This window comes from Cupressus sempervirens, chromosome 2 (assembly GCF_028749045.1).
Source record: "Cupressus sempervirens isolate cs-2001-9-10 chromosome 2, ASM2874904v1, whole genome shotgun sequence".
NCBI classification, from domain to species: domain Eukaryota; kingdom Viridiplantae; phylum Streptophyta; class Pinopsida; order Cupressales; family Cupressaceae; genus Cupressus; species Cupressus sempervirens.
Genome location: NC_143119.1, coordinates 326,945,893 through 326,958,631, shown reverse-complemented (window position 1 = coordinate 326,958,631; position 12,739 = coordinate 326,945,893).

Sequence of the window (12,739 nt, the reverse complement as noted above, 5' to 3'; positions counted from 1 at the left end):
TGTGCACCATTTAATCGATAGTTTGGATTTTTTTGGGTCCACTGGTAAACCCATTTTTGGGTTCACAAAAAGGCTAGCCAAATCGTCTTTGCTTATGTTGAGGGCCGCAACCTCATCATAATCCAAACCATCATCAAACATCTCGTGCATTTCGTCATGCCAATGAAGAGTGGCATTTTGTTGGTTTGTAAGGGTTTCAGTGTTATCCACTATGGTGTTTAACGTGGATAACATAGGAGTCAATGCGGGTGCATTATTATATGTTCTATGCAAACCTCTCAACTCGATGATATTTTCATTTATCAAATCCTCGATTCGAGGAGGGTTTTGAGGGGGTAGAGGAACATTTGGTATACGATTTGGTGGGGGTACTGGATCATTTGGTGGGGGGTTACAAGGAATATTATTCTCTGCCTCAGTGTCTTCATTCTGATCAGCCATTCCTATTGAATTGCAAAACGTAATATATATTTAAAAAAAAAACCTTTTTTTTAACATTTTTTTTAATAATACCCTAGATTCAACTAAAATGAACAAAATCATGCTAAAATCTATTGAATTTAGATTAAAAATGAGTTTAAAAAAACATAAAAAAACATACTTGAATATCTGATATCTGATTGTATATCTGATATCTGATCACGTGCAAATACTGGCCCCCAAAATATGCAAAATAAGGGCCTGCGGGTTTAATTTTTTTTAATGTAATGTCACAGATATCGAATATCTGATATGGCGCATATCTTATATTTTATATGATATTTTATATATAAGATATTACATTATATTATATTTTATATTATATTATATTATTATAATATAATATATTATTATATTATAATATAATATATTATTATATTATAATATAATATATTATTATATTATTATAATGTAATATATTATTATATTATTATTATATTATATTATTATAATTTATAATATATTATGCTTTTTAATTATATATTATATTATATTTTATATATTTTTATATTATATTTTTTATATATTATATTACATTAGTATATATTATAATATAAAATATTATATTATATTATTATAGTGTATTATATTATTATAACTTATAATATATTATACTTTTTCATTATATATTATATTATAATATATTACTTTTTTATTATTATATTATATTATATATATATTATATTACATTACTATATATTATAATATTAAATATTATATTATATTATTATAATATAATAATAATATCATTATTATATTATAGTATAATTATAATAATAATAATATTATTATATTATATAATATTAAATAATATATTATACTATTATAATTTAATATTTTTATATTATTATAATATAATAATAATAATGTTATAAGATTATTGGATATCCGATGTCAAATCGGATATCCGATAAGGCTCAGCCTTTCCTTCCAGGTTTGGTACTTGGATAGGTGGAAACAAGTTAGAGCAAATTTTGAAGTGCTTTTAGACATGTTCAAACTCTATTTTTTTCACATTGCCACTTTTTGGCACACCATGATCCTTCACATACCCTGTACCCATATGATAATTTTTTTTTTGGGTATAGATCTTTAAGAACCACTTTTTCAAAATGTTTGTTAGAAGGCCATACTACACTCATGTACAGACATTATAATTTGACACAAATAAATGGATTTTTCTAAATCCTTTTAAACAAAGTTGCCTAACACAACAAAGATTGATGATAATATTTTTTCTTAATGTTTCACTAAATAATTCTTTTATTATTAATTTTTAATTGGCTAAAAAGGTTAATTTTAAAACCTCTCATGTATGGAGACCATAATTTGATCTTAATTTCACTTTAAAAATGATATTTTCTTTAAATTCAAAAGAATTATATGTAGATGGATGACATAGAAATTAATTAAGGGAAATCATAAAATTAAAAAGTTATTAAAGTTTTAGTGAACCTTTCTATTTTACATTTAGGTACTACCTTTGATAAAAAAATAATACAAAAATAGTAAATAAAATCATAATACTATAAAATTTGTATTTCTAAAATCAAGATAGTGAGAGCTCTCATGGGTTTTTGTTTTATAAAAAAATTTGATTGGAAAGACCCTCTAAAAATTATGGCAAGGCATGAAATTTTTAGTTCAATGCCTTAGCCAAATCTTGAGGGTCAAGGCATAGGCTTGGTGTCACCAAGCCTATCTCGAACCAAAATCCAAGGTAGGCAAAAAAAGTCTCACCCCATGCTATAAGAAACGGGCACCTATTATTTGAAATTCAAAAAATAGGTGCCCATTTTGAAAAATTAAAAATGTCATTAAAAATCCCCCCCACCCCCAAAAATAAAATTTGAAGTTTTTTGAAATAGGTACCCATTTTTAAAAAATGGGTACTTGACTTTTTAAAAATAGGGACACATTGTTTACTTTTAAAAAATGGGTGCCCATTTTTTAAAAAATCATTTTTTTTTTTTTCAAAATTTGGAAAATTAAAAGCGACATTTAAAATCCCCACAAAAATTTAAAAATTGAATTTTTTACAAATAGGTACCCATTTTCTAAAAGTAAAAAATGGGTACCCAAGTTTTGAAAAATGGGTACCTATTTTTTACTTTTTAAAAATGGGTACCCGTTTCAAAAAAATTCAAATTTTTATTTTTTCAAAAATGGACACCCAATTTTTTTAAAATGGGTGCCCATTTTTTAAATTTAAGATTGTGTACCTGAGCCTAATACTGGTGCCCATTTAAAAAAAAGAATTACTCATTTTTGAAGAGGTCTCATTCTGCGAAATTGACTTCCACAGAATTATGACCCAACTTTTTGCATTCACCCATGTTTAGAAGAAAATATAAAGACATACATGTTTAGAAGGAAAGGAAAATAACTGTTACATATGAACCCCTTCTCGCCCTAGAAGAAATTTGTAGAGCAAGGGCAGGTAGATCAAAAGGGCATGACACGATAATGAAATTGTAGAGCAAGGCCATGGCATGACATGACAACAAAATCACATAGCAAGGACACATCAAAAAAATAGAGAGATCACAAGGGCACAACAACCAAATGCACCAATCACAAGGGCCATGACAATGTTCACAATACTTCACCTCTTTCATGTGCTTCTCACTCCTCTTCTTTTGCATGCAGCTCTCCATAATCAAAATCAAGTTGGAAAATGATTGTTGTGTTTTCTTTTTTTTAATTTATGCTCATGAGGACATCGCAATTATGATACCAATGTCGGTATTGTGACAGAGTCAATGGAAATTGTGAAAAAACACAAAAATCACCACAAATTAGACTGTTATCACAAATTGTCATCACAATTTGACCCCAAATGTTATAGTGGCAATAAATATACCTTCTTCACTTTTAGCATCAAATTTACCTTTCCTATTGTCCTTAAGAATGTAATACTTGCTTCCAAATACCTTAAAATATTTGACATTGGATGAGTATCCATACCATAATTTAAAAGGTGTGATATTGGTACCTTTCTTCACTTGCACTTAGTTTAAGGTATAGACAGTTGTACTAACAACTTCTCTCTAGTATTTCAAAGAAACATTCTTCTCCATCATCACTATCCTAGCATAGTCCATCATAGGTTTATTCCTCCTTTTAGCTATCCCATTTAGTGGAGGGGTTCTTGGTGTAGAAGTTTGTCTCTTGATTCCACTATCATTGTAGAAATTTTGAATTCATTTGATGTAAACTGTCCACCTCTGTCAAATCTTAGACACTTTAGAATTTTACCAATTTCCATTTCAACTCTTGCCAATTACCACTTAAACATTTAAAAAGCATCATATTTCTCTCTTAAGAACATAATTGTCATCATTCTAGAATAATCATCAACAAATAGTATGAGATATTTGTCACCTTTGTAGCTCTACACATTAATTGGTCCAAATAAATCACTATGAACTAATTCAAAAATGACATTTGAAGTATGAGTCTTACTCTTAAAACTAGACTTTATTATTCTGCCTAACTGACATTGTTCACAAATCACATTATCAAGTTTCTTCAGTTTTGGCAAACCTCTAACTCTCTTCATCTTAATGATACTAACCAAGTTAGCAAGATTAACATGACATAATCTTTTGTGTCATAGCCACACATCATCAGATTGTACAACAAGATAGGTATCGTTGCTCATGTCAAGATAAAATAGATTACCTCTAGTATCATCACTACTACTAACGAGTTCACCATCAATATCATAAATCTAAGCTTTTATCTTTCCAAATTCAACTTTGCATCCTAAACTATTCAATTGTAACACACTCAATAGATTATAGTTATGTCCTTCCACATAGTAAGAATTGTCACACATGATCTTATCTATCAATTTTATTGATCCCATATCTTTTATCAAACAGGGTGCATCATTACCAAATCTAACACTATTTCTATCATAATGCATAAAAAAGTTGAACTTGCTTTTGTCTCCAGTCATGTGATTTGAACAACCACTATCAATGATCCATCTATCTCTTTTATTCACATAAGATACTAATATAGTTGCCTCATCTTCATTAGAATAATCTTTCATAGCAACATAGACAACTTTATCATCATGATCATTTGATTCTTCTTTAAAAATGTAACAAGCCTTCTTTCCTTTATCTTTGTAGTCTTTTTTGTTTTAATCTCTTTTACTTCTATATTTGTCTCCAATTCTACTATTGTTCTTCTTAGGAGACCTTGCTACAATATGACCAACCTCGTTACAATTGAAACACATGATAGGTAACTTATCTTTGTATTTCCCTTTGCCTTTGTGAAATCTCCTAGCTGACAATGCTTCAAGATCTTCTATGTCATATTTATTTGTAGCACTATCACTAGAAACATGTTTAACCTTTTTCTTTCTCTTATCTTGAGGCTCTTTCAATGACAATTTAGATCTGAAGGTAGATTCAACATTCTCTATTTTGAAATTATCAAAATTTAAAAGCTCAAAAGTAGTATGTCTACCAACTAGTCCTTCAAGGGTCAGATCATTACTAGGAGTACATCTCAGTTCTTGTATAGAAAATACTCCAATAGCATAGATGGGTAGTAGGGTTCTCAACACTTTGCTGATCACAGTCCCATCTTCAATTTTTGTAGTTGATCCTCTAATGGAATTAGTCATTTCCTTGACTTTAGCACAATACTAAACTATATTCTCACTTTCTTGCATTCTCATTTCATCAAACTTTCCTCTAAGACTTTCAGATTTGGCTCTTAGCACAATCTTATATCCTCCATACATCTTCTATAGGGCATCACATGTCTATTTGGAAAAAGTACACTCTTTGATGTCATCAAACTTAGAATAGCTTAAGGTAGATGCAATCTCGAACATTGCCTAATTGTGTTCTTTCTATTGTTTCAATTCTTCTGCATTTATAGCTCCATCCACTTCTAGATATTCAATAGTTATAGTTGACAGTGCAAAATCTCCAACTCCTACAAGATGTAGCTTCATCAAGCTTTTCCATGCAAGAAGGCTATCCTCGTTAAGCTTGGGTACCTCTTGTTTGCAAATCTTGATCTTTAGCTTCTAGTAACTTAAAATTGTTCCCTCACCAACACCAAATTCTCTAATATCGATTGTTGGAAAATTTAGAAAAATTGGTGGGGGCGGGGGGGGGGGGGAATTAGTTATCCAAGGTCCAAATGTAAAAATAAAAATTTTCAATATTGACCAAACATATAAGTGCATGCATTGATTAGATCATCCAATAACTCTATAACTTAGTAGGTCACTATCCTAGGTCAAAATAACTTTGCAGAAATGTAAACATTAAACATAGAAATTTTTTTTACACAATTTGACACAAGGATCTAACATGGAAACCTAATTTGGGAAAAAACACCAATAACATGCTACCAATTTTCACTCTTCTAAAGTTAGCCTTGTGAGGAGCCAACCCTATTAAAGGTTACGATACACATTGTTAAATGTGACCTTGATTAAAGGATTTCAATAATCTTGTTAGGAGTAAGCCTTGTTAGAGGACTTTATAACATTCCATCATAATGTCACCCTATTACATGATTTACAAATGACTGTTAGTTCAACCTTAATCCAAAGGACTTATCCAAATTGATACAATGATTAGAAAGTAGTAGTAGGACTTGAACTAATAACTGAAACAACTCACCTATAGATTACAGATCTCTAGTTTAGTCCTCCATTCATCTTGGCATTCATACCCTTCATCTATGATTTCTTGTTCACCCTTCAAGCCTTCACCTCCTTAAGCCTTCTTTCTCAGTATGTTGATTGTGGATTCATCCCTTTGGCCAACATATGAAGCAACACCTCCAAACTCTCAAAAAATCTTAGACTCACTTTGGCTTCTAGCCTTGTATCCCCTTATAAAAAGAGAATTATGATCTTTTTTCACTTAATCACAATCATCCATTCTAAGGTTAGGTCAGATTCATTGAATCCTCTCTCTTTTTCATTTTAGTCATCTAGAAACTTCTCTTACAATCCTCTTTAGATTCACCTCAAAATGGTTTATCTTGAATTCTATGCTACTGGCTCATCATACTTATCTTCCACACACTTCACACACTTCAAGAAATCAACTTTGTTGGCTCATATTTGTCAAATCTTTGATTAAACTCTTTTTTTTGTCACTCAGCATCAACACTATTCACTCGGTAATAATAGTCTTCTGATGCTCGACCAACACTAGGTTGCTTGACATGAACTAAGTCTTCCTTGCTTGATCTTTGCTATTATTCTACTAACACTTGGGATTTAATGATGCTTGACACCTACTTACTTTTCTAACACTTGAACCTACTAAATTATGCTTAGCCTTAACTAAGTTACTTGGCTTCCACTATTTTCTTGGTTAGGCTTGGCAGACACTTTTTGTGTAAACATTTCTTCTTGTCTTAACTTAAGTAACCAATCATTTGGCCTTAAGTAGATAAACAATACATAATATCATCAATGTCTTATTTGGTCTTAGTACTCCTTTATTACACCATATAACTCAACCTTTCTCTAGGTACTTTTATTATCATATCTTTTCAAATCCTCTTCGTCAATTAATCAAATGATAGCTTTCAGACCGAACTATAATTGTCTCACAAACATGTAGCAAGTTTGACATTAGTGACAAAATAATGATTTTTCCATGATAGGTTCCAACACTTCAAACAATCTCTTTTCAACAGTCTATTTGTAAAGAATGAGAGATTCTCCCTTTCATGGATAATATGATTGGTCATGGTGAACACATCTCTCATCTAATAATTTCTAACTAAAACGAATAATGGTGATAATGAATGCTATCGTATTTAAAATAAATGAAGAGGTGATTGGCAAAGCCATGAGGCTATCCAATAAAGGCCAGAAATGGAAGAAGATGAGTCATACTTTGGATTAGGTCAATTTAGACTAGTTCCTTCCCTCACCAATGAATAATCTAGCAAGAAACATGGGGAGTATAGTCATGATGACTTGCCAGATATTTGGCCTTAGATTTGTGTTATTATTGTGGAGTATTTTATGATGGTGGAAGAATTGAGTATATATTTTATTTTCATCACCTCTCATTTCTCAATCACTTGAGAAACAATGGTTTTTTCTCCATTCATTTTTGTTGTTGCATTCTATGAAAAGTAATATCTATGAAGCTTCTAAAGCTAAATCATTAGTAAATAATTTTACTATTTTACACTAGGGTTTACTCTTCCACCTTTACAAGTTTCATTTGCTCTCTACCTGCTACTCAATATCTTTTTTCAAGTTATCTTGAAACAACACTTACCCTCACAATGAAGTTCCACCAAGAGAAGAGCCTCCTCTCTCCCTCTTGTATAGGTAGAGAATGATGTGCCAAAAACCATTTTAGGAGCATGGAGTCCAAGGATGAGTCCCCCATTTTGGGTTCACAGATAAAGGAAACAATAAAAAATGAAGAACCCCAAACCTAAGCTCAAAACCCTTTAAAAGACCAAAAGGGTTATCTTTAATGCCGACTTTGAGGTCAAAATTAATGAATCCCCTTTCCACTCTAATAGAGTTGCCAAGGAGAAAGGGGAATCTGCCATCAAATAAATGATATTGAGGACTTGAAGGAGATGAATTTAAATTTTTTAAAACTCAAAGATGGGTTTCTCTAATCATGTTTATAAAAGATCCAAGCATGACATGTCCCATGATTTTATGGCTAACCCTCTGCACTTTGCTCCCCATCTACCATCCCTCTCCCTAACACTTAGGGTGCATCTAGGCATTGTGGCTATTAAAGAAATCCAAACCAAAGAGGATCCTTCCACTAGCCATGACCCTTGCAAAATCATTGGAAAATTTAAACACTAGATTAATGGTCTAAAAAGTGTTGTTCAACATCTAAAGGAAGATGTTTCTAGTTTGACCAATAGGTTGCAGGTTGTCAAAAAATTTGCATTGAAAATAATGCATGTGTCTACTACTACCCTCGTCTTTCATAGGAGAAAGTGTTTGGTGGAAAGCTAACTAAGGACTAGCAAAAAGAAAAACTTTTTTTTACTATAATTTTGGCCCTTGGGGTTGTTTCAAATTTTTTGTTAATAACTCAGATGTTATGTTAAACTAGTTATAGTTCTACCCTATGTGACATAATTGGCTTTCTAAGTTTAAGACTTATTATTATGGTAGTTGTAGTTTCTTATATTATGTTTGGTACCATGATTGGGGTTGGTGGTTAAGTGGTTTTTGGGCCATTGTTTATTATAGAAGTAAATACAAATTTTTGTTTTTTGTTTCTATTTAGTGATTCTAATTGTTATTAATGTATTGCTAATAGTTGTTAGTATTTCTATACATCTAGGTACCCAAATTTTGTTATTACTTTTATATATAAAAATATTCACATTAATACACAATTAAATGATCACAAGCACAATATATTTCCTAGGTCTAAAACCTATCAATAACAAGAGCTCTAGAAGAGCTAAGTCCCTGCCTTGTGCAAGACCCAAGTGAGGCATTTGCATTTGATTTTCTTCAGATTAGTGATGCATAGAAATTAGGAGTTCACTAAATTTTGTAAATATATTAAAATCCACCAATAATCTTAGACCAAAATTTCAAACTACAAAAGCACATGTATAAACCTATAATAGCATCTCCAAAGCCTTTATAATATTTAACGTGATAGCTAATCATTCTAATATATTTTTATTTAATGATTTTTTTTTAAAGAAGTTAAAGTCTTATAATGATTTATAAATAAATACAAATTTGAATTTAAGTATTAAATTGATTTAATTTAATTTCTTAAACATGTCTATTATTTAAATAATTTGAAAAAAGTACAAAATAATTTAAAATAAGAAATGAAATAATTTTGTAAAACTAAGCATTGTAAGCTAACAATTTAGGCTTAAAAACAAAAAAAAACTCAAATTTTAAAATAATTTATTACTAATTTTTTTATATTTCAACTAAGTTTGGAATAAAGAATTTTTAAAATGATAATATATTTTATAAAGATATTAAAATTTTTAAATATTTAATTTTTTAAATTTATTTATTTGATCAATTTTAAATTTATTTATACATATATTTTTAATTTTAATTTTTTTTTATGATAGAGTCTAAAAAATGACTTTATACATGAAAAATATGAATATAAAAAATGACTCTACATTCTTAAACTCAATTTTTTAAAATAAAAAAAATGTAAGAATTGTCTCAAATAAAACATACATTTTTGAAACGATGGAGAATATGAATTATTATCATAATTATTCAAAAAAATACTTTTATTTAATTTTTAAAAATATATTAATTCAATATAAAATGATTAAAAAAAAGTAGCAATTTGAATTTAATTTAAAGCTATTTTGTTTTACTAGAACCAATTGAATAATAAAACCTAGTTATAAGCCAAATAACTTACTTCACTAACCAGATTATATAAATAACATGCCCATTTCAAAATCGAACATAAATTTAATTTATATTTAATTATTACAATTATAATTATAATAATAGTTATAAACATTTGTTACACAAAGTTCTCAAATATAAAAAAATTCGGGAGTGCTTTTTTTAAAAATCTCTAATTAATCCATTTTGACTCGAAGTGAACTGCGGATAAGCTTAAATTATATGTATGAGGGTTTAGTGGAGCTACCTCACATTGATTACTACATAATATCCGAAACCCGCAAACCAAGAAAATTATAAGCATAGTCATCATACAGAAAAAGTGATGACGTGGACCAAATTCGAAATTATAGACTTTATTTATCCATTAAAGGTAATATATTTTCTGTCGCCCCTAGCATATACCACGATGATCGACTCGAATTATATGCCAGCCTGGGTTCTATTATTGGTTGTCTACATAAAAGTCACGAATTTAAAAAGTTTATTGAGATTCTAATCAAGGAAAATCCAATTGAATATCATTTTCTTTTTAATGCATAATAATTGTTTGTTTTCTTTTTTCTTTATTTGGTACTGGAGAATATTATTTCTTAAGTGCGATGTGATCTATAAACGAAAAAAGGTTATACGAACTTAAGAAATCAATGAGATCGTGATCAAGAAAGAATCCATTGAATATCTTTTTGTTTTTCAGTTTCAATAATTATGTTTTTCTTTTTCTTCTTTATTTTATATTAGTGGAGATTATTAGTTCCTGCCACAATACTAATGCTTTCATTCAATTCAATCTTTCAATTCATTTGATCAATTAATTCATAGAATTTAAATGATTAAAAGGAACTTCAAATGTTTGTATTTTTTTATATTTTTCATTATTTTATAAATCATATTTTTCATTCATTCTATTGACCATATTATTTTTGATGTGGAGAAAATTCAATTTTCTTCAACAAAAATACAAATATTTTCTAAAAACTCTATCATGCATTAATGAATGCATAAATTACAACTTTATCTTTTCCACATTTCTAACAAGTTGATTAGATTTTTCAAAAAAATAAAAATCATTTTATCTTCCACCTCACACAACTTTATGTGGACAAAAATGAATGTCTAATCAAAATTAATTATCACAATCTTTTTTTCTTACCAAGTTCAAATATAGAGTTAAATGTTTTTTATTTCTTATTTTAAATATATTTATTATTAGTTTTACATTGATGTTTATTTTTGACAATTGTAAATGTTATTTGTTTAAGTTTATATATTGTTTTACCAACTACTATTTTACAAATTGTAAAACTAATACTACCCCTCAAACTTACTAGGTATTTTGGTAGTTTGGTACTAGACAAGATTATTCTAAAGTGTGATGTGATCTATAAAACAAAAAAAGTTATACGAATTTAAGAAATCAATGAGACGGTGATCAAGAAAGACTCCATTGGATATCTTTTTATTTTTCAGTTTCAATTATTATGTTTTTCATTTTTCTTCTTTATCTTATAGTAGAGAAATTATTTTCTAAAGTGTTTGTAGATGTGATCTGTGATCGAATGAGTGAAAAACCTAAATGTGAAAATATTAGTCCTCGAAGTCCTTTGTATTGAAAGGAAAGAGCATCTATCTTGTTATGGTATATTCATGCAATCATGAATGATGGAAGCATTGCACACAATACCCATTATGCTAACTATTGTGAAGGATGAAGCATTCACATAGACTTGCTTTAGTATTGAAGAATTTTTTGAGCATTTGAGAAATTAATATTTCCCATGGATACTGAAGTAAGAACATATATTGATGTATAAGCAACAAGATTCTTCATAATCTATACAAATTTCTACTAAGGTCGTCCTGATTGGATCATTTGTGCATGCCCTCCATAATAATTTAATTATAGAAATTCATTCTCATTATCTACCAAGAAAAAATTGAAGGGAGCTAGAGTAGTTATTGATTGAAAGATCAGTTTAGTTAATGTGAATTCATTTCTAGTTATGAATTTTGATGTCTATTGATACTTACCAAGGTTCAATGCTATAAAAGCGAATAGTTAAAAATTATTGCAAAAATCTTATGTATTTGGGGAAATCAAGGAATGCATACTAAGGTAGGCATCACTCATTTACTTATGGATTTAATATATTTAGACATATAAAATAATTATGGAGCTATGAGTTGACATTTTCATAAATGTTATTAATATATTGAACTATAAGGTGAGTAGAAATTTTGGCTGGAGAGAATGTTGACACATTGAATAAAATTTTATTGTTGTCATGGCTAATGTCAAGGGCTTATGCATAATTTCATATTTTTGGTTTTGATAAAAAAGTTATGGTAAAAGGATCTATAAATAAGTTTGGTGATAAAGTTTCAAAGACATAAGTGAACTACAATCGTATAATCAACCCTTGAACACATACTTAAAAGTATGAGATAATATCATTTCACTAGCTTCATTATTAGAGCATAATTAAAAATGGATGCATGCAAATCATTCTTAATTCTAATTAATTACTCGCATTGAAAAAGTTTGATTAGGTGCCTTTCTTCTTTGAAAATACTACTTTCTTAAGAATGGCTACATGTTATTGTGGGCATATAGTTATTTTATGATTGATGCTATATTTAATAATTATTTTGAAAATTCTAATATTGAACCTCTTAGAATTATCAAGGATGTCTAAGAATACACATGAAATTTGATCCATATAATGTAATGTGACATTACATGAGGTTGGAGGAAATGGAGGTAGGATGATAATAATCATTCCAAGTTATTTTCTCACTCATGGATCACTGATTGCATAATAATCATCCTATTTGTGTTGCTGAAGAAAATCCAATATTTGT